Here is a 22,282-nt window from a genome sequence, read left to right as displayed (position 1 = left end):
TTTTATTTTTTTGCCCCGTCTTCGGTAATAAGCTAATAGACGGCTAACGTCGTTGTCGTCGTCGTCGTCAGACGGTTTATTGATGATGGGTTAGGAGAACTGAATATTATTATTATTATTTGCTCGTGTGTGGGCTCGTGTCGTCGATCTGGCGTTGTACGACGACGACTACTACATCGACGGCGACGACGACGACGACGTTTATAGAAACGAGCAATCACCGCTGTAGTATATATACACATAATAATAATGTAGTATAGTGCAGTACTCTATACAGTAGTAGTTGCAGCTGTCGATGCGCCGCGACAAATGCAGATGAACGTCTCGGCTCGCGCTTATATATAGTAATAATAATATGCCTATCGTATGGCGCAGGAGACTCACTGCAGACACGTCTCGAAGACCATAGGCAGTATGTATCCATGCCGCTGCGCCAGGACCATAGAAAATATATAACAGGCTAAGACCTTCTCCTCCGGGGGAGGGGTAAACAAATTATTGTGCCGAACGCGGTAGTGATAAACTGTCACAGACGCACGCACGCACACACACGCATCGCGTCCTCCCCACGTCTAAATCCGTACGATACGCTTGCAGCGTTTTGCCGGTCTGAGTATTATAATATTATTTTATAAATTATATAATGTAATTATTGTGCAGTGTTGTATGACGTGAACGGTATAGCCGTCGAGCTATTTATAAGGTTCACGTGTGCGACGCGTCGCCCCCGCGGCTGCAGAGACGACGGCTTTTTGCGATCCAATGTATCTACAAGGACCGGAAAGGCCTCGTCGCAACAATCAGCTTTGGCGATGACACGATGTTTTTTTTTCGAACGCAGTGCGAATGAAAAATAAGTTTTGTATTTTTTTTTGATATTTGTATGAATATACGACCGATATTTATGCAATATAAAATATATAATATATTGTATTGTAATAATAATTTAATGTACCTATTTCATATGGAGTACAATATTGGAGAAGACGTCGTCAAAGGCGATCGCGAGTTACAAATCAAATTCGTGACATCCCACGATTTTTCTGTAGAAAACAGCGCGCGACTATGTCATCGTACATAATTAAGTTACCTATAGTTTATAATGACGTTTTTCGCGTTTTTCCTTCACCTCACTCTTCCACTATCTCTTCACTGTACACTCTCCACTACCACTTCCCCAAAATTTTGTGGCAATCGTATTTTGAAAATACTTCAGCAGCATTAGTACCGTCGTTAATAGCATTACATCGCCTCAGTCTTAAGGTCGCACGCGTTCGCGGGGCGGTATGTATTTTCTTTGAGTTCGAGTTGTTTCAATTTTCTCATTCATCATTAAATAGATTTTTTTTTCTTTTATTATTGATCGCGTTCAATAAATATCCTCGTGCGCGGAAATTAGTTATCGATTTGAATAAAGTCAAAAGGCGTAGTAGATTCTTAATGAAAACTCAAAGAAATGCGAATTCGTTTTCTCGGAAACGGTTCAAAGTGCTATGTGTAATTGTAATATTATGAGTTGTACCGAAACGCGGATAAGCTCCACATAAATAAAGTTTGGCTCGCTGCAAGCTCGACTTTCTTGACGTTTGCAATTTATTTATTCGTCGCGATCGGAAATGGAGTTCGTCAAAATTTTGTTAAAAATATCCATATATTTAGTGCCGTCGCGAGCTGTTGTGTGAATTATAAAACATGCTCGTAATAAGACTTATAAAGAAATTCGGACGTCTTAATATTGCTTTTTCCTTTCCACGATTGCAGGTTCTACGGACATAAAATCGGCTTAGTTGAAAAAACTGCTACTCAATATATCTGCATAAAATATATAAAATTATATATTACGCCATAAGTACGCCATAATAATATTAAGGGGTTATTTTCGATCTGAATTTTCTCTATCAATACATTAAAAACGTCATGATTTCATATCTCTTTCGCACACCTGCACATAATATTTTATACGCTCATGATGGTCAAAGGGAAGTGAGGTAGCGGGTCCGTGACGCGTCATCATCGTAATGACAGTCGACAGTCGGCATTTTTTTTGACAAAAGTATATCAGATATTTGTTTGATTTAAAAATTAAAATTAACTCGGAATGGAAAAGAAATATTTTATACCGTCGTCACTCGTCACACTTCTTTGTAACCGACATCACATTTGAAATTCGTTATAAATACTTCAGACTTATAAGGGTACGTAACACGGGCATTTTTTGTCTCCGTCTAATTACAAGGGCGTAACATAGCAAATGTACGCTCAGCAATCAGCAGACCGCGTTTAGCTTCGTTAGTTTAAAAATTCAAGTGCATGGACTTATTATGAAAATCGATGGTAAGAACATTAGGTATCTGTGGGTTTTTTACGATACTTTAATTTTTTGGCAAGTTTTGCGAATATAATGCACCGTAAATTAAAAATGATCATAACTCACGTAAAAACTGAATTATATAATATATTTTATATTAACGCTATTGAAAATTATTTTAATTCTATAATGGTAGTCATACTATCAATTATTCGTGAACCATAATCAAAATAATATTAATACAATTATTATTATTGTTTTTGTTTACTGTGGATAATCAAATATGATTTGAAGACGCATTATAAAGTCGGTTATACTTAAAAAAAAAGAGCAGTTTGTGTGGTTCACTGGGTTTAATGTGAAGTTAAATGTTCTTACACTAAAATATTAAATAATACATTCTGCATGAGGGCTAATGTTATATTTGAACACTATATTTCCCTAGCAAGGTAAATACTCGAAACACCTATCATCAAGCTAACCGAGTTTAAATTATGTAATATCTTCAACTCCTATTTTGTACCTAAAATAATATTGGATAATACCTATTAATACAACAAAAAGTGATTAAAGTTTAAAAAATAGCAGGTGAGTTTTATTATTTGTAATATTTTAATTAATACAACTAAATTGTTAAATCATAATATGTACAATAGTAATATTATATTATACGTTGCCCCCGCGAACTCTTCAAACTGCGTATAGTGTTTGTGACGGTATCATAAGCCCAATATTATAATATTCATAACTATCATTATTATTATCAACTTCAGTGCGTGATTTGTATTATAATATAATTAACAATATTGTTATCAGCATCAGTGCGCAGTTTGTATTATAATATTAATAATGTCCATCACGCTGTCATGTCACTCTATTGAGCAGAAGACGGGCCATTGGCATATTATTATATTTGTCGCCGACCGCTACACCCAAACACACCCTATCGATAGTAATTAATTTTAATATTTGTAAATGTTCCGTCTGTTTCACGTCGATATTAATTATTATTCCCGTCGTCCGATCCAAGTCCAACAGTCTCTGTATAATTTATGCGATAAATAAATATAATATACAATACCTACTACTACATATTATACTACCGCAATACTCGTGCATAGCGTAAAGATTCTAATTAACCAATAATACGTGTTCTTCATCTGTGTTTACATAGTAAAATGTGTTATTATTTATTATTTCATTAGTTAGGCTTAAATAGGCGAACAATTTACTATTATATTCATCATGATACATTTATCCCTTTAATAATACTTTTATTCAAATTCTGATTTTAAGTATACTTAAAGACCATATTTTCAAATTCCTGATCATTTTGTACTACTCAAAGAATGCCCTGAGACGATACAAACTCTAATTTTCAAATGAAAATTCCCCTTTTTTACTGTAAATTATTTTGCGGGTGATTCTCCGATTATGCACTATATCAATATTTACATTTACATTGCCAGACTGCAGTTTCCCGCAAGCTCGTAATTACCCGTCGAGCTCGTAATACAAAAGTCGTTGTACAATGAATTGTCTAGATACAAGAAACCTGGTCATTATTTTTGACACAATGTTAAGTTTTTCCACCATCGTACCTATATTTCACGCACGATGCAGTTCCGATATTATTTCGTCAACATCCGTTGCGCGTATATTGTAACATATATTTTTATAATTTACTATAATATTATAATATACTTTTTACATACCTATATGTGCGTTACCGGCATTCCTTTGTCGCTGTCAGAGTTGTGCCCTCCCTGTCGTACCGCCGTCGTCGTGGTCTCAATTCGCGACGAACGTTATTGTCTTCCAATTATTTATATTATACCCTCGTGTGTCGTATTGTCGACGACCACAATGTGTCTGTGCCCTTGCTGCAGTGGTGAGCAGTGAGCATTTACAACTGTCATACGATGTTATTTCGTCACTGTTTGTCGCGTGTGTGTGACATAATATTATGCATAACGTAATAATATAGACACACCATTTTAATGTAACTGATATAATCGATTATCAAATTAATTAAAAATAAACAACCGACATTGTTCTACTATAATTACATAAATTACAAATTACAAATTATAAATTATAATAATTAATAACTAGGTATTAATCTAAGAATGTAAGCTATATAATATAATATATTATAATTGTTTTTAAATATCCATATAATACATATAATTTATATGTATTATATGATATAAAACTTTAAGCACACCGCTTTTATGAGCACACTGAACAATGACAATAATTACCAAATTGGTGATAACCTGCAGGCTATCAAAAACTATCCATATATAGATGACCTATTAACTTAATTTAACAAGTGTTTATTAAATACTTCAATTAACGATTAAATTCGTATTTTTAATAATTAATAAAGGTACCAATAGATATATTGATTGTGTATTCGGGTCAAGGGGTATCCGTATAGTAAAAAAATGTCTTCTTCAGAACAATTTTAATCACACAAATGTATAGTGTAACGTGGCGAAGGAATCGTAATACCATATTAGTTATCCACAGTAGGATTTCTATTCCTTATGGATAAGTTGTCCATAGATACAGGAGGCTTGAGCACTTGTGCGAGCTGTTTTTATTAATAAAAAGACACGCGTTTGGTTTACAAATGTAGAATATTTATTAATATGTTTTAAATAGTTTATTTTACTTCATCGGATATTAATAATTATATCGGTGAGTTTGCTCGTGTTGATGTCGACTGTCGAACTGACCTCCATGTGTCATTTTAATAATAAGTGTAATATTATATTGGGCTTATGCAATGCCTATAATTATTATAAATTAATAAAATAAAATAATTAATATTTTGGACGGAGTCGAAAAGGGTCGAGTGCATATTATATTATTTTGTGTTGGTCAATTCTATAGTATGTATAGCCATTACTCATTAGTTTAATAATGTACCTAACAAATGTAAGGTACAATAGGTACCTATAAGTATACCTCACGTGATCCAAATCACGCCACTTTAAAATGTTGTCACTAATAACTGTTTGTCCCTCATAAAATCCACATAGGAATTAATAGAGTATCAATACTTCATTATAATACAATACAATATTATAATTTATAATAAACAAAATATCGCTTTGTATAGGTATTATATATTAATTGATCGATTATAAATACTGCTACTGCCTAGAACATCTACCTACTAATTAATACTCTAGGTCGGAATAAAGATAAATTAGCCTGAAGGCAATGATTTTATCTTGGCCCCAAATTACATCCCTAGCTTTTTTTTTTTCGGAACATGTGCTCACTGCTCATATATAACATATTATATTACATCAACGCCCATCTATCAGAGCATTTTTGATACCAGTTTACATTAATTACTAGAAGTAGGAGTGCAGTACCTAAATTACTAATAAGTAAACATACAAATACAAATTAATTATTTACCTATAAAAACGAAGTATCCATTAAATACCAACACCAAGTTGATAATATTTGACGCCTTCGAAAAATTCGTCGCTCCAGGCAATCGACGTTAATCTGGTAGTAAGTTCTGTAAATACTAGCACAGTAGCACAGACACTAGACAAGCAACATATTATACTAGTATATTCAATCTATGATACTAATATACTATAGTGATAATTAATGGTAATATTAAATAATATAATATCTTATCTACTGTTATCAGCAATGCCTCTCCAGCATTCGAATCATATGTTAACACAGCCTGACAACCGTCCTTTGTTTATTTTCAGGAATAATAGCCACTCGAACAGTTGGTCACTGGATGCATATTATTATATACACTTCCGACCCATACCTTTTGTTGACCTCATTGGGATTGCGTGACATTTTATATTACAATTTACGTCATACTTTCATGTATTTTGTTAATTGGGAATGTAATCAGTTTTTGTTATTTCTGTTAGTAATTTGAATTTTGAAATCTTATTTTATAAATCAGTTTTAGTGTCAATATTACAAAATGTATAACCGCACATTTATATATTTGTATTTTAATACATTTATATGTTGTGAATGCATATACGTTTGTACAGAGTTTCTATTTAAATTAAAATTGATTATTATTAATTTTAATGCATCTCATAAACTTCAACATTTTAAATAATTACAGTTTGAAGTACTATTTTATTTATAATTGTGGATTTTTGAATCTTCGATTTGAAAACATACGGAAAAATAATTGTAATCCAATGTAACTCTTGTTTATATATTTGCATATTTTTATGCCAAGAAGTCGATGCTTTAAACTGTTATGGGTATGACTCATAGTAAATGTCAATACATAGCTCTGTATTTGTATTGTAATCTGTTGTATTTTGGGTAAGTGTGCCGTATATAACAGCAAAGACGTAGTACATGTTTAACAAATAAATATTATAATATTAATAAGAACTTAACCCTGGCGTTGTGGCTCAACAATAATAATAATATGGCCCTTTTGACCCACCAGTACAATATTGTACATTATTATAATATAGATAAAAAAACAGTGTTCATTAAAACCTATTATTGATAGGTAAGTACTCACATAGTCGGCAGCTAGATAGAAAATATTATTATGTTGCCTAACATCCGTAATACATTCTTCACAGAACAAATAAAATATAAATATTACATGTACCATTATCAATAACAAACAATCCACACACTTGTTAGTATATAAAATATATGATAATAAATCGTACGTCTATCCGAGCCTAACTAATGATATAATAAATAATTTTTACATTTTTACTAATTAGAGCCGTTGGAGCAGATGAGCCATTCAACGAGTTACTATTACAATTATTAATATAAACACAAAACGGAGAACAGGTATTATTGGTTAATTAGAGTCACTGATGCTCCATGCACAAGTATTTATTGTATATATTTATATTTATCGTGTACATTACAAAGCGACCGTTGGACTCGGATTCATGATCGAACGCGATATGTTCCCATAATAATATAATTAATATGGGCGTGATACGGAGAATGCACGAATATTAAATTAATTACCTACGTACTATAATTATTAAAGAGAGAGCGTTTGTGTGCGCATCATTCGGCGACAAATAAAATAATATGACGATGGCCCATCTCCCGCTCAATATAGAGTGACATGGCAGCGAGAGGGACAAAAATAATACATTATAATACAATTCACTACTAGTGTTGATAGTAATAATAACATTCATAGACATGATGAATTTATGTAGGGGGGCTATAACCTATTATGTTTCTGGTGAACAACATATATTCTAACAATTAAACTAAAAAAAAAAAATTACAAAATTCCAAGGCGGCTATATCCCCCTTAGACCCCCTCCATTATACGCCCATATGATAACATTATATTATTAATACGTGTAATATTGCACCTGTAATATACCGGCACAGACATTTCTGTATTGTTGTGCACTGCTCGTCTTGCGTAGTTGTTACGATTTGCAAATTTCATAATTATATGAATTCATATTGTAATATTGTATAAAACAATATTATACTCACTAACTATTTTTATACAGAATATTATATAAATAAGAACTTTTTAAAATAAAATTGTCTATTCAATATCGGTATATATATATTAAAAACAATTAGTTTACCTCTGAGTTACGTCATTCTCACACAGTATAGATTTTCTGCGAAGGAGTTATTGCGGAATTCTGCAGATAATGCAATAGGAACGGTTTAAATTTAGTATAAGTTTGCAAGAACATTCTGATGGGCATCAGGAAATAATTATAATAAATATCGTATGTTCCTGAAGAATCATAATATGGTGCCATGGTGGTCGGTGCGGAGACACCGGAGACAGCGACTTTTGATTTTTGAAGGCCTTTTGGCAAACTAAAGGTGAACCCAAAATTATTTAGTTTTTTTTATACATTTTTTACTCGTTTGATTCCTGTCCACGAATAATAGGCCTATAAAGTTTGCCTTTTTTAGTTCATATTTTATTTACCTTGTACTTTTTTTTTTATTATTATTGATTTTTACTACGGACTGCTGCAAGATTTTGCGTTTACGTCCTAATACGACGCGTTTGAAACATCAAAGCGGTGGCGGTGGTCTTGTAGGAGAATTCAATTTTCGTCGAAAAATTCACAAATTTGCGGAGAGATAAAACACGCATTTCCGCCGCGCGTGCATCAACGCGTGCAACTACGACACACACACACGTAAGACGCAATACACTATACATATGTTATAATGTACTATTATTATACATTATAACACAATAATAATTGTTTCATTATTTTAGTACGTTATATATACGTGGTAATAATATTATAACAATATTCGGTTAAACGCAGTCGTTCTATATTATAATATAGGCGTGTTATAGGTAGGTACGAGTATATTCACTAATGACAATCGCTGTGCGTTATGAGAATTTATGAATACTGTTGGGTGAATGTACACGAACGAGTTTGCATATAGGCAGGTAATTTCCTGGCACGGAATATTCACGATGCGTGTGTGTACCGAGGTTTTAATTTAATTGAATTTCGTGTTCATTAAGTACGAAACATGTATAACTAATAGTTATTACTAACAAATTGGACACGTGAAACGAACGGTTTATGGTATAATATTTCGCTACATATTTATATTTTATTCGGTTAGAAAATCTCCTCCAACACATATAGGCATTATATAGGTACGTTCTACAGCGTGTTTGTTCGTCTCATTCCGTGTATACGTTTAGGTACTGTAAAATAAATCAAACTCGTTATAATACAGAGATTTTCTCTCGTCTACTCATGCCAAATAACACTAATCGAAAAAAAACAGTTTAACGATTTGCATAACATAATAACGATGATTTTGAATCGATGTGACACATATTATATTATATATACTATACAGTTAACGATATAATATACATTAAGTATAATATTACCTACGTCAGACGATTAAAACAATAGGTACGCATTATATTGAATAACAACCACTGTACCTACCTATACTATAGATTCACTCGGTATGTGTTAATTGTTTCATGTGAAATTTGAATCATGGAAAGATAACATTTTTCGGAGATCATCCGGTACGTTTACGTGTCCTTATAGATATCCTGGTAGATATAACATTTGGCTCGAGTTCATGATGATATAATTAACCAGAAATGCTGAGAGTATACCTATACACAGTTCTAAGGCGTTATAATTTATATGCATCGACCTGCAGTCGATTCGCGAATATTATATTCATAAAATATTGATAACCTAATGTCTACCGTATAACCTACAACAGTCAGTAGTTACATTATTATGTTCTACGTCTAATTAGACATATCTGCCCCGACGTTGACGCCTAATATACTATTCGTTATCACTTATCATCGGTTTATTGAGTGATTTTTTTTGTTTACAATATTTTCATTCGTTGTATTCCATGTCGTTAACTATTAATTGTTTAACATGCATTACCGTATTGAAAATCTACGTTTATTCAAATATTGTATTTATTATTTATAATGAATAAATGCAAAACGATATCCAAAGGCCTAAGATCCACGATGTAAAACAAACCCACGAAAACAAGAACTGGGACCGCATTTGTTTAAAGATTTAAATAGATACAAAATAAAAGTTTTTTCCGATACCTTCAAAGTTCCAACTGTATTGACTCGAACAACTAAAATTTAAAATTTAAATAGCTATGCTTTTTAAATCAAAACTTAATTTATACATCCATGTTTAATTTTTGTAAAATATAAAATATGTTTGAAATTAATTGTGAGTTGTTTTAGATCAATATCATTTACATTGTCACTTAACATATTATAATTTCGTATACTGAGAAGCGACCGTTGTATAACAAATAATAATTTATTTTTATTATAGTATTTATTTTATTGAAACCAATAAAAGAACCTGTTAAGAGTCAAAAAACCTCTAAAAATATCGATTTGAATTTCAAAAAGTTTCCGGTTCCAACACCGGTTCTTTACGGTTCGGTTCCAGACGTGTAATTTTATTATAGTCCTGTCTCCTGCACATATAATAATTTAATATAAATTCAAACTAAACAATTCAAATAAGGTAGAGTGTCTATACTCGTTTTTTCGAAAATATCAAACTTTTAGATTTTCCAATCATATTGTAATTTGTGAAAAAAAGTTCAAACTTTTTGAAAAAATAACGACTGTAGACACTTAAATGGATCACCTTGTACATTATTACAATGGCTCCTCGTAAATATTTACAATATACCGTGTTATTGTAATTCTCAATGTACCTAGTAGGGCGTGGTTTAATCGGTCGAATAGCCCTCGAAATAACGAATTTAATCTGCTAAAACATTTATGAGTGTTGTAGTTGTTTGATGGAAGTTTTTTTTTTTTAATTAAGAACTTTTAACTGATTTTAATAAAAAATTTATTCAAAACGTCAATTCTCGGAAAAGTAGAGCAGAGCAAAGCTGAAACAACGTTAATTAATCCCTCTCCGATATTTTTCGACGTAATAATATTATTATATTGTAAAGCTGCTCTCCCGGGTAAAATAAAAGACGCGCGCGTTTGGCGGTATCCGAAAAACGAAAACATGAAAACGAGCGAGAAGGCGCAATACAGAGGGAAAAAAATTTAGAAAAAAACCTATGACGAACCTCTAAATTAAATTTCGTCAAATCCTTTGGCCGACGGGTCTCCTCCGGTATATCCGTCGTATGTGACGTGTGATGTGAGGACCTCTCGCGCGTTTGTGTGTCATCCGAGGCTATACATTTATTATTGTGCCGCGACGAAATGGCGTGTTGATGTACACACGAGTCTAATGTGCTGCCGTCAAACACATTATTATTATTATTATTATTATTATTATTATTATACGAAAGAGCAATATTATATTGTCGTGGGTACACTTTTGTAGTACACTGTTTTTTTCTCCGACTTTTCGGCGAGGCAAACACGGGATAACGCGTGAACGCGTCGCGACGGGCCCCCTGTATATTATGACGTTTTGTGAACGTTATTTCGACTGTCAAAAAATACGTATTTTCGATTCGTCGTATTCGCCTCGTATAAATATATAATAATATATGAGTCTATATAGCAAGACTAACGAAAATAACAACAATCGTAAAACGAATAAAATCAACATTAATCTGGTCGTCTGTCACGTGCACTCATCACTGTGGCGGCGTCGACGTCAAGTTATGCAAATAATATTATTATTATAATACTAAGTACACCTCGCGTCGTTTATATATTTTATATTCTTCACCAATCTCCACCACACGGAAGCCAAAGGCGGCGCACCTATCAGATGTATGCGTTACACATCATACACACACGAGAGAGAGAGAGAAATACGATTATGATATGTATAAAAAGGAGTCTGCGATGTAGAAAAATGTCATGCGAAAAAAGGGGCGAGAAATATCGGGGCGCGTGTGCTGCCGCAGTGGCCTTGAATATTTTCGTACAAGGGATGGAATGAATTTAGTAGTGCGTATAATATTACAATAGCTTAGTATTATTACTTCTATTCGATATAACGCTATGTCGTGTAATATCATACGACGGCGAGTTTTAGTGATTTCACTTTGTATTAAAATACAAAAACATGAACCTAATCATATAATCATATTCGTAATGTTAAATGGACCTTTTATCAGAATATTATCTGTGTACCAAATAATTTAATAACTATTGTGGATTTAAAATTTAAACGTTAAAACAATAGTAATATGAAAATAGCTATATGAACTTTTAAAAAAAATACAAAATATATTCATGCAGATAATATTATGCATCAACAAATAAACAATATTATTTCAATAATTACTACAAGTTGACATTTTTATATTTTATTTATTTGTATCATTGATTTTTCTCTTGTTTTGTAATTATATCGATTCCCCATTATAATGACATAGTAGGTATTCTTTAATAAAAACAAAATCATTGGCCAATATAATATAAAAATTGTTAGCACAGATATTATCTTGTGAAAAGTGCACAATGCTGGTAAAATAAAAATATCATTAAAATTTTTATTAACAAATTTTTTTGCAGAATAGTTTAAGAAAAATCACTAAAAAGCTTGATAATTTACATTTTGTATTCAAAACCGCATGCAAAATAAAATTTCGGATTTACTATATAACAAATAAGATTTTTTACCCCCCGATATTTAACTATCCTAAAAATCATGTAAATGCTAAAAATCCCTAAGCCTAAATTTATAACAGCGCATATACCTAATTAAGTTCGTTATGCGTAATTGTACGCTAATGCATTCCTAATCCGTTAATATAAGTAACAAAATTAACTGCAGTCTGCACTAATGCAATCACACCGGAACTCACTGTAATTATTGTACATAATATTATTTTACATAGCAACATGGTTACTTACTATACCTACACGCCACCACGTGTACAAGTGATGTGTTTGATGTGCGTTATACCAGTCTGCTGGTATACTGGTATTTGTACGTAAGTTACTCCAACCATAGGCGCAACTAGAGGCCAAATACTGGGGGTGCTAAAATTATGTAGAAACACAGATCCCCAAATAGCACACGTAACAATTATAAGTTGAAACACTCACAAAAAATGTATGTTCCTTCTAAGTATACGTTTGTTTTTATAGATAGAAAAACTTATGTGAAATCTTTTATTAACATTTGTAATCTTATCTATGAAAAGAAAATCTTATATGAATTTCTAAGTGAAATATAATTACATTTATCATAGCTCAAAAAGAGTCAACATTTTTTAACATTTTATCATGTAAAAAAAAAATTTAATTTTAACATTTGGTAAGAATTTCAAGTATTTAGGATTATTCGTTTTTCAATTATAACCAAATATCAAAAATTTATGGATGAAAATTCATTAATTTACTGATGAAAATTGAAAATTCAATGTTGTACGCATTTTAGATTCAAACGCTCATAAAAATTGTATGTTCCTTTCTAGTAAACTTTTTTTTTTTGGTTTAAGATAGGACCAATTGTGAGGAGTTTTCTATCAACATTTATAATGTTAGTTATGAAAGGAAAAACTTTCATAAATTTCTAACTGAAATTTTGATGAATTCTAAATTCTAATATTTGATATACCTATAACCATGACAAACAATAATTTGTGTTTCTGCTAAAAATAAAGAAATAAAAATAAAAACCTTACGTAAAGCTAAAAAAAAACTATTTTTTTCATATTATTTTTCAATTATTGGTGTTTTTGACCTGGGGGTGCTAAATTAAAGTTTGGGCGTGCTAGTTGTGCCTATGACTTCAACACACCATAGTACAATACACGTATAAACATTACTTTTTTGCAAAAATGTATAGTAACTACTAACTATGTAGTTTATTTGTGTGACCATTTGCCAAATTTGTGCGACTTTAGTTTTTGTGCCTAAAAAAAAAATACGGTCCGTCCTAGAAAAAATCTTTTTCCATTCACTTAAACAGTTGAACCATTAATAACAACTGGTGCTTTATTGAGTTTATTATTTAGTATACATTCGTATGATTTTGTATATTATGTTGCTTTTCGAATTGAATGTGGTAAGTTTATTCGTTTCTTGATTATTATATTATTATATATACTATATTATTAGAAGGCTTCTGTCCATGGTGATTAAAAATTATTTAAAAGTGATGCAAAAATGTGTGCACCGCTCATGACTTATAACTATACACCTCGGAGGGTGTCGCTTAGAAAAATAATAAAAGGTATGTAGCTGAGACATTAAAAAAAAATGAATAAATACTCACCCACGACACTTGTATATTCAAGCACTGGTGCGGATCAATAATAAAATAATAATGGTTTATAGAAATGGAATCTTGAACTATATTTAATTACTACGTTGGACGTTTATTAAAATGGAATAATATTATCTGCATTTCGTAAGTGTATGCGAGGGGATGTCGATGTACCATTTTTTTTCCTCTTTCTGATCCACGCACATCATAATAAATTTGCGTCCAGTAGAATCGTACTTGTGATGTTAATTTTGGTATTATATTGAATTGGCCTAAACAATTTAAGAATCTTATCCGTGTTCTTACAAAAGATGTTTATGGTGTTTCAGTTTGTTATATGTTATGAGCATGTAAAATGTTATAATATAAAAATACTCATAACTATCATTAAAATTAAAATATCCTAAATAATAATCCAACGTAAGAACACAAATAATGTTCTTAACTTTAAGTTTGCGATACTCTGATAATAGGTCGTTTCACTTTAATACTTATAAAGCTAATAACAAACAGAACGACAAAATGTTGATTCTGTTGAATGTAAATTTACTATGTTGCACAGTGCACACTTGCACGTGGGTCAGGGGGATAGAGGAAGAGAAAAAAAATAGTGCGATAACATATTGTAATCCTCCCTACGTGTTGAATAAAAAACGTCTTGTTTAAAATCGTCACGTAATCCTCGCTTTACTCGGTCATATACTTTTGTTTTGTGTCATTCACCATTGTATCAAGGTGGAATATTTACATGAACATAATATATTTTGCATTTATGTGTACATTAAGACTAAATAGTCTTCTTTTTTACGGTGGACGTTTAATTAGCACCGAGAATCCCGAGGGCTCAAAGCGCCAACTATAATATATTAGGTATGCCTCGATGGTTTTGATTCAAAAAAATTATTATTGTCATGCAAAAGACATCTCGTAAAAAATTTCACGTACTTACTATATTATAATATTAAGAGTTAAATAGCTAATTGCAAAAAAAAATCTTTAAACATTTAATTAATCAATTTTAGTGGCCCATGATTGGTCCATTACATTTTAGTGAATCATTTTGTATATTTCTACATTTTATATATATTAATATTAATCAATACTTTATGAAACTCGTGTTAGGTACGATTGTTCTAAAATATTAAAAGAGAGTGTCTACCATTTTTTTTTCTATAGTAATTAAAAGTACGCAAAAGAGTTGTAAACTGTATGATAATAGACTGAAAGAGAATACTTTACAAATTACTACTAAAAGAACTTCTAGTATTCGAGTCCTGCAATTCAATGTCAGGATAAGTGGAATTTATCACATCATCGTGCGTCTCCATTTATTAAGTAAAATATGTATAATTAAACAACTTGCAGCTTACTAAATGTGAATAGTTGTATAAAGTTAATATGACTAGAATTTTAATTGAAAAATTAAAAGACGCCGACTGCAATGCTTTAATAATAATAGTATTGCACTCTCAACTTCAGTTTGTATATATGCCATTTTGAATAAAACGTACCTATATACATTGACAAGATAAAATTAGTCATGATTGTTACATGATGAATGGCCATTATTATGATTTTGTGTCGTAATAAATAGTACGCATTAATCTCGTGTTCAATTAGACGCTCTTTAGACAAAATATATTAATTATATTACAAACCTGCTGCATATAATAACAATCATTCATATTATTTTATATTACCAGACTTACGCACTGCTAAATTATTCGCAAATATTAATTGTTTTCAGAAAAAAGGTATAATATAGCAACTAGCAATATTAAGAATAATAATTGTACGATTATTTAACATTAATGCGTTGTCTACCAATTTTTTTTTAAGCTTTAGCATAGCTTTTATCGCGGGTTTAGGTGGTGATTGGTGACTGAAATAAAAATTTTCGTAACGAAAAAGTGTGACCGTAAGATGCTGTGTTATCATTGTTTTTGTTATTTACAGTCTAACCAGTTGTTGCAAAAATGTCTCAAACAAAATATTTCCGTACAGTGTGTATCTACCATTGTCAAAAAAAAAAACAACTAATTTTGTCATTTTCTTTTCGGTCGTCGCGCTCAAAAAGTGTAACTTGAATTAATATCATACAAAAATAAATAGTTATAATCACATGATACATCATTGCTACAAAAGCTATGTTTTTTTTTTATAACAACGAACAGTATAACAATAACATTATTCGATACACCGAGGTGGTTTTAACACGCGACGTTGCAGTATTTGTGGTAAATTTGTTGCGTATAGATTGATTTTTATTTTTAACTCGTTGCACGCATATATTGTAAAGTCTGCGTTTCACTGTCGCCGTGTCCCTTCGACTGCTGCTAAAAAAAAGTGATTTGTTTGAAGTTTATTGGAAGCCACACAAAATTTTGCTCGCATTTTTTTAGATTTCATTTTTTTTCAATACGAAATTCACTACCAGCCGTCCCACGGCTTCCACCGTCGTGCTGGATGAACTATGTACGAGCTAGAGAGATGTCTGCAGACGTCGTGATACGATGATATTTCACACGCACCGTACTGGCGTATTTGATTAAAACTTGGAGATCCCGTCCGTGGGGTACATAATAATAATAATAATACATCCCTACCACAATTTGAGTGTGCATCGTGCATAAAGACGAAAGTCTGAAAGCCAGTTCTTTGTTAAATTATTCATTTATGTAGTATATGACGTACGTATTGTATGCATACATTGTATTTTATTCGCTAATTGTTATCTCTATAATCTTACTTTTCTCACATTATATTTTATACACGTGTAAAGTATGCATCAATTAATTAATGGACTTACACCCATATTAATATTGTTAGGGTTTTTAATTTGAAAATGTCACTCTTCATGAAATATTTCAATGGAATTATGAAAAATAAACATTTTTTTTTTTTTATTTATACTTGTTCTGTTATACGTAGATGATTATTGATTTGTATTGTTTAGTGACCACGCACATAGTGACCATTAATTATGAATGATTTATATTTTATCAACGTTAATATCCGTAGTTTGGAAATAACCTTAGTAATGGTTATAATGGTTAAATAAGTTTATAATTTTATCACTTATCAATAATTAGGTATCTAATTTTCATTAATATGCTATTTGAGTAGAATGGTGTGTGTAACTTAAGTTACATTGTGTCCATTTCAGTATTGAGTATTTGCATATTTTCCCTTTATAAGTAAATACAGTAACCTTAATACTATTAACCAATAAATAACAACTTATAACACAACTATCATTTTAAAATGTATTATAATTTTAAGTAACCGTTAAACAATATTATGATAGTAATTAAAAAATACTAAACAATACATATTATAATTTGTAAAAGAAAATATTTTTTAATAATTTTATATTAACATGTGTACTTTTAAAAACGTTCTTTCCCTCTATACCTATAATACATCTAGAATATTAAATATATTTTTTTTATTATTAATTTAAGGTTTATTTTGTTTCAACAAAAATGAAATATTTTATGACATTTTATAACTAAATTTTCAAATTGTTTGATATACGCGTTATGCTTAAATGTTAAAAACAAAGTTGTCAATAATAATACAATATCTTATCCTGCAGCTACGAAGTCGGTTCCACGTTTCAGCGATTCTGAAATTAAAAGTAAATTAGTATAATATTATAATAAAAATATATTATTATAAAATAAAGATTTAGGTAGTACACAAAACGTACAAATAATGTCGATTTAGAGAAACTATGAAGTCTTATCCTATCATCAAAAATAAAACATAATATCGAAATTTAAATTATTGAAATCGTTTAGTATGTCACAAAAGTTGATCACGATGTATATTTATATGATGGTGAATACGAAACAATACGAGAAATATAACGATTAGAACTTTCAATTGAATACATATTATTATATATAAAGTTCGAGGAGTGATGAACTATATCGAAATGAAGTCATTATTACAAGTTTGTAAACAAGAGTAACGTCGTCGTAATATCGCACCAAATCACAATTATAAGTCGTTCAAGCCACGGCATCAAACTTGCGAGAGATTATACTTACCGTTCGGGAATATCTCACGATTCAGTCAAGAATTTCATTTTCATTCAATGTACCCAAACCGTATTTTACGTGTACTCGGTAGTAGGTATGCATAATATAATATTATATAATAATTTGTATTTTGTACTATTTCTAAGGGTTTGAAGGCAATGCGCGACCGATAGAGAATTTTCGGCAGACGGTGGACGAATAATGGTGGATATCCTCTCACAAAGTAACACCATATTATACAGAAATTGGTGCTCACTCGCTACCGATCGATGTCGTTCGCCAGAATTGAGAAACGAACTTTGTAGGTGGTTGCTGGACCTAACAGAATAAAATTGTCGGTATGACGCCAAATTTGATTCTATTAAAAAATGCAGCGGTGGTTGGACTTAAAAATGGCAATTCTGACGAAATAAATAATAATATATTGTTGTTTTCCGCCATATTTTATTGGACGGTTGAAGCGGTCGTGGACGGGTTTGTGTTATTGTATATAACAGCACAAATTACAAATGGTTCGACATTGTACTATTATAATATTATAAAAGTTGCTCTTGATGTGTTGTATATGATGTCAGAGAAAAAGAAAAACCCCATAAATAATGCGTGCAGATCATGACGAACTGAGTTTTTTCTAATTTGGTACATCAAAATGTGATCGTCACTAGTGTGGGCCAAAAATGATTGCACTATTCGTTCGCGTTTAGAGCGGTTCGAGCCGGTGATAGATCAAAGAAAATTCTATGCACTATATCCATACTCAATACGACATTCGGTCCGCCAGCCCGTCATAACAATCCGCTTGCGTTCGCGTGCCGAGCGAAGAATATTTCAAAAACTAGCGAGTGCTGGAAAAGTGGAAAAAGAACATGAACGATATAGTTATGGCATAAATTATAAAAAACAATAATTTGGTGTGTTGTAAAATAATTTATTCTTCATATGCGATCCACGGAATTGAGGTGGGTTTGAGTTATCAGTAAATGCAGAAATGCTGGTTTTATCAGTGGTTCTAGTGAGACTTTTCTCAGTGAGGCCGCGATATCCGCTGAATTCTCATCCGAATCTTTCGGTAGCATTTCGTGCCGATCGATATTCGTTCACGAACTCTTGCAAAGGTTGGTTATAGGTCTAGAGGTGTGTATAGAGAGCACGCGACACTGATAAAACTTGTTAGATATTTTTTTCCGAAATTTGAATTTATAGTTGATTTAATGATTTTTAACTGTCACGATCAAGCATACAGCGATAGTATTATTATAGGTCGTATAAATGTGTGTTAGCCTAATTTAAGAATGGTAAATATTAACCGGGCCGCGATATTCGGATTAGATCTTTTTTCGAAGTCATCTTTGCAGCGGCTACTTGTCTGCGGCCTACGCCGCTGCGGTGGTGTATTACTGCATTTTTTTAAATATAATAATATTATTATAATGTTCATATTGTAACAATGCACGCAGGTGCAGATTATCATAATAATTGTATTATTAGTTTAATAGAAGTAGAACGGTCATGGTGTTGGTAGCGCCGCATGCACCGGCCGGCTCGTGGTGGGACATTAACATTTTCTAAACGTTTATAATATAGACAGGCCGTCATGTACCTATATAACGACCGCATTTATATAAGATAATGTAGATTACAATAAATAACAATATAATATAGTTTGGACGTCACGCACCCCTTTTGCCGTTATCGATATCTCTCCGTGTGCTCGGGGAGCTACTTACTACTCAAAGAACAGAACAAAAAAACCTCGAGTACGCGCGTGCATAATTTATGGTTCGATTCTTATCCGTAGCACATTATCTCGTAATATTATACACGTAAATATATATTATATATATAATGCGCATACACAAATGACCCTATAATAGATTATTCCGATTCACTTTGATCTTTCGAGCAGCAATATTTTATATTTTCATTAATAATTTATGTAAGCCAATGGCGCGTGCTTTTCGGTAGATAATTTTTCTATCGTTTTATATCGTTAAAACTATATAGTGAAAATACATTAAGTTATATATGTATAGTTGGTTTGAAAATGTCAAGACGTCCAACTTAATTATGCATTTCGATAAGATATATTACGATAAGCCCGATAAGGTATGCGTATGATAAATTACGATACGGATCTTGTAGGGTACTAAAAGTATATATATATATATTGAATCTAAATCCATGAATCGTATAGCACGGATGGATAAGTAGATTGTAATATTTATAACAGACTTTTAGAAAAATTAAAAAGGAAAGGGAATTAAGAAGACGATACTAAGCCGCGTGTATCCGTCTTATTAACGCATAACGCCATACCATAATTGAACGTTCAGTATTTCAAATTTTAGTGTTGTATTGTTGTAGCTTATTACAGTAGCGCCCAGACAGATTGGAAGGTACTGCAACTGCATATGCTCTCGAGGGGGGTGGGTGTCATATTGTAAATTACTCGTGACACGGGGAAGTTTATACATTTATAATATAAACTATAGTCTATAATAATTAATTTCTCTGAGAATATTATTTTAAAATAAAAAAAACAAAATTGGTGGATTGGTAATTTGCACAGTTGTTAGCCGAATGTCAAACCTATTTTAACAAACGTCAAATAGTTGAGAGATAGATGGAGTCGAATTGTCTATAAACATATTATTTTTATTTTTTTTTACCCATTTTTAAAATACGTGCTCTACATTCAAACATTTTTATAAATAAACGTTTTACCAAAATAATATACTGTACCACGCGTAACATAAATCATTTTATAATATTAATCTTCTTGCTTACCCAAACGGTACGTACATATAGTATATTAATATTAATCACGTTTGTATATACGACCACATAATACTGATACCTACACCTGCACGTATGATTTATAATATGTCCTATAATTTACTAAGTGATATGACGTAAATATCTCATAACTCGACGCAAAACAACACAGCAACTGCAGCTGTTTGGTGGAAACGTATAATAGCTGTCGTTCCGATATCAGCTAGTATTTACTAAATTTTAGATAAAAACACTTAATATAACTGCAGAGTGACACGTATTCGTATCCCTCCCCTACATAAAAATTTCTGGGCACGCCACTGAGGTTAGGTTAATCAGCAGCACCCATCAACATTTATAAATATTAAATACTCTTATACTCGCCACCCGCCTAAATTTTAAAATTTACATCATTTTCGTTATTATATTTACATACTTAATAATAGAAATGCTTTTTGTTTTAAATAAACTTAGTTTTGATTTTTGCCCATCTTAAACCGGTGTGCATAGTTAAACATCATATTATAAACCATAATAACCGCAGTGGCACTCTGCAGAGTATAGAAACTAGGATTTTTCAAATGTTACGACGACCAAAATCACCTTCATTAGTTCATTGCAATTGTGACTTTTATAATTCAATCGACTGTATCTCCTGAAAAATTGGTATCCATTTTTAGCTAATACCGGGGGGTTCGAGGGTCTCCTTCAGCTAAACCTGAGGGTTATAATATCGTTTACAATTTTAAATCGTACAATATTGTATGGGAGAATAAAATTCACCTTTACAATAAGAATAAGTCTATAACCATTGTCCACTTGCCTTGTGTAATCTTGTTTCAGTCGGCGATCGCCCGGCTTTGCCATACGTTATTTACGTACTGCAGACATTATAATATTATAGGATATGATTAATAAAGAAAAATATTACTAAACCTATAACCAATGTATTGCAATTGGCCGCGCACGACTGTTGAGAATTAAATAATTCTCATAAAAAAAATATAAAATAATAATAATATAGGAATATAGGATATTATTATATAAAAGGTCGTAAGACTACAATAACTGAGTCATAAATCAAACATCACGCGTTTCCCGCGTCTGAATCATTACATACCCTCTGAAAATTAATCCTCTACAATATATAGTTATATAAATAGGTACACCATTCGGACAGTCTTCGCCGTCGTCGTAGCGCCTCTTGTACACACGATGAACCTCGTCGTCGTGTCGTGAATTTTTACCAACCGTAAATCATCGATCACGCGCGCACACACGCATACACACAATCGTCCAGAACTACAGTGTTTATGTGTATAAGTACAAGGAACCGGTTTTGTTTTTTTTCAATGTTTTTTAATTTCACTTTATTAATAATATTTCACAGTTTCATACATCGAGAACTAGTACATCAT

This window comes from Acyrthosiphon pisum, chromosome A1, assembly GCF_005508785.2.
Source record: "Acyrthosiphon pisum isolate AL4f chromosome A1, pea_aphid_22Mar2018_4r6ur, whole genome shotgun sequence".
Taxonomy (NCBI): Eukaryota; Metazoa; Arthropoda; class Insecta; order Hemiptera; family Aphididae; genus Acyrthosiphon; species Acyrthosiphon pisum.
Note: the sequence above shows the minus strand (reverse complement) of the source record.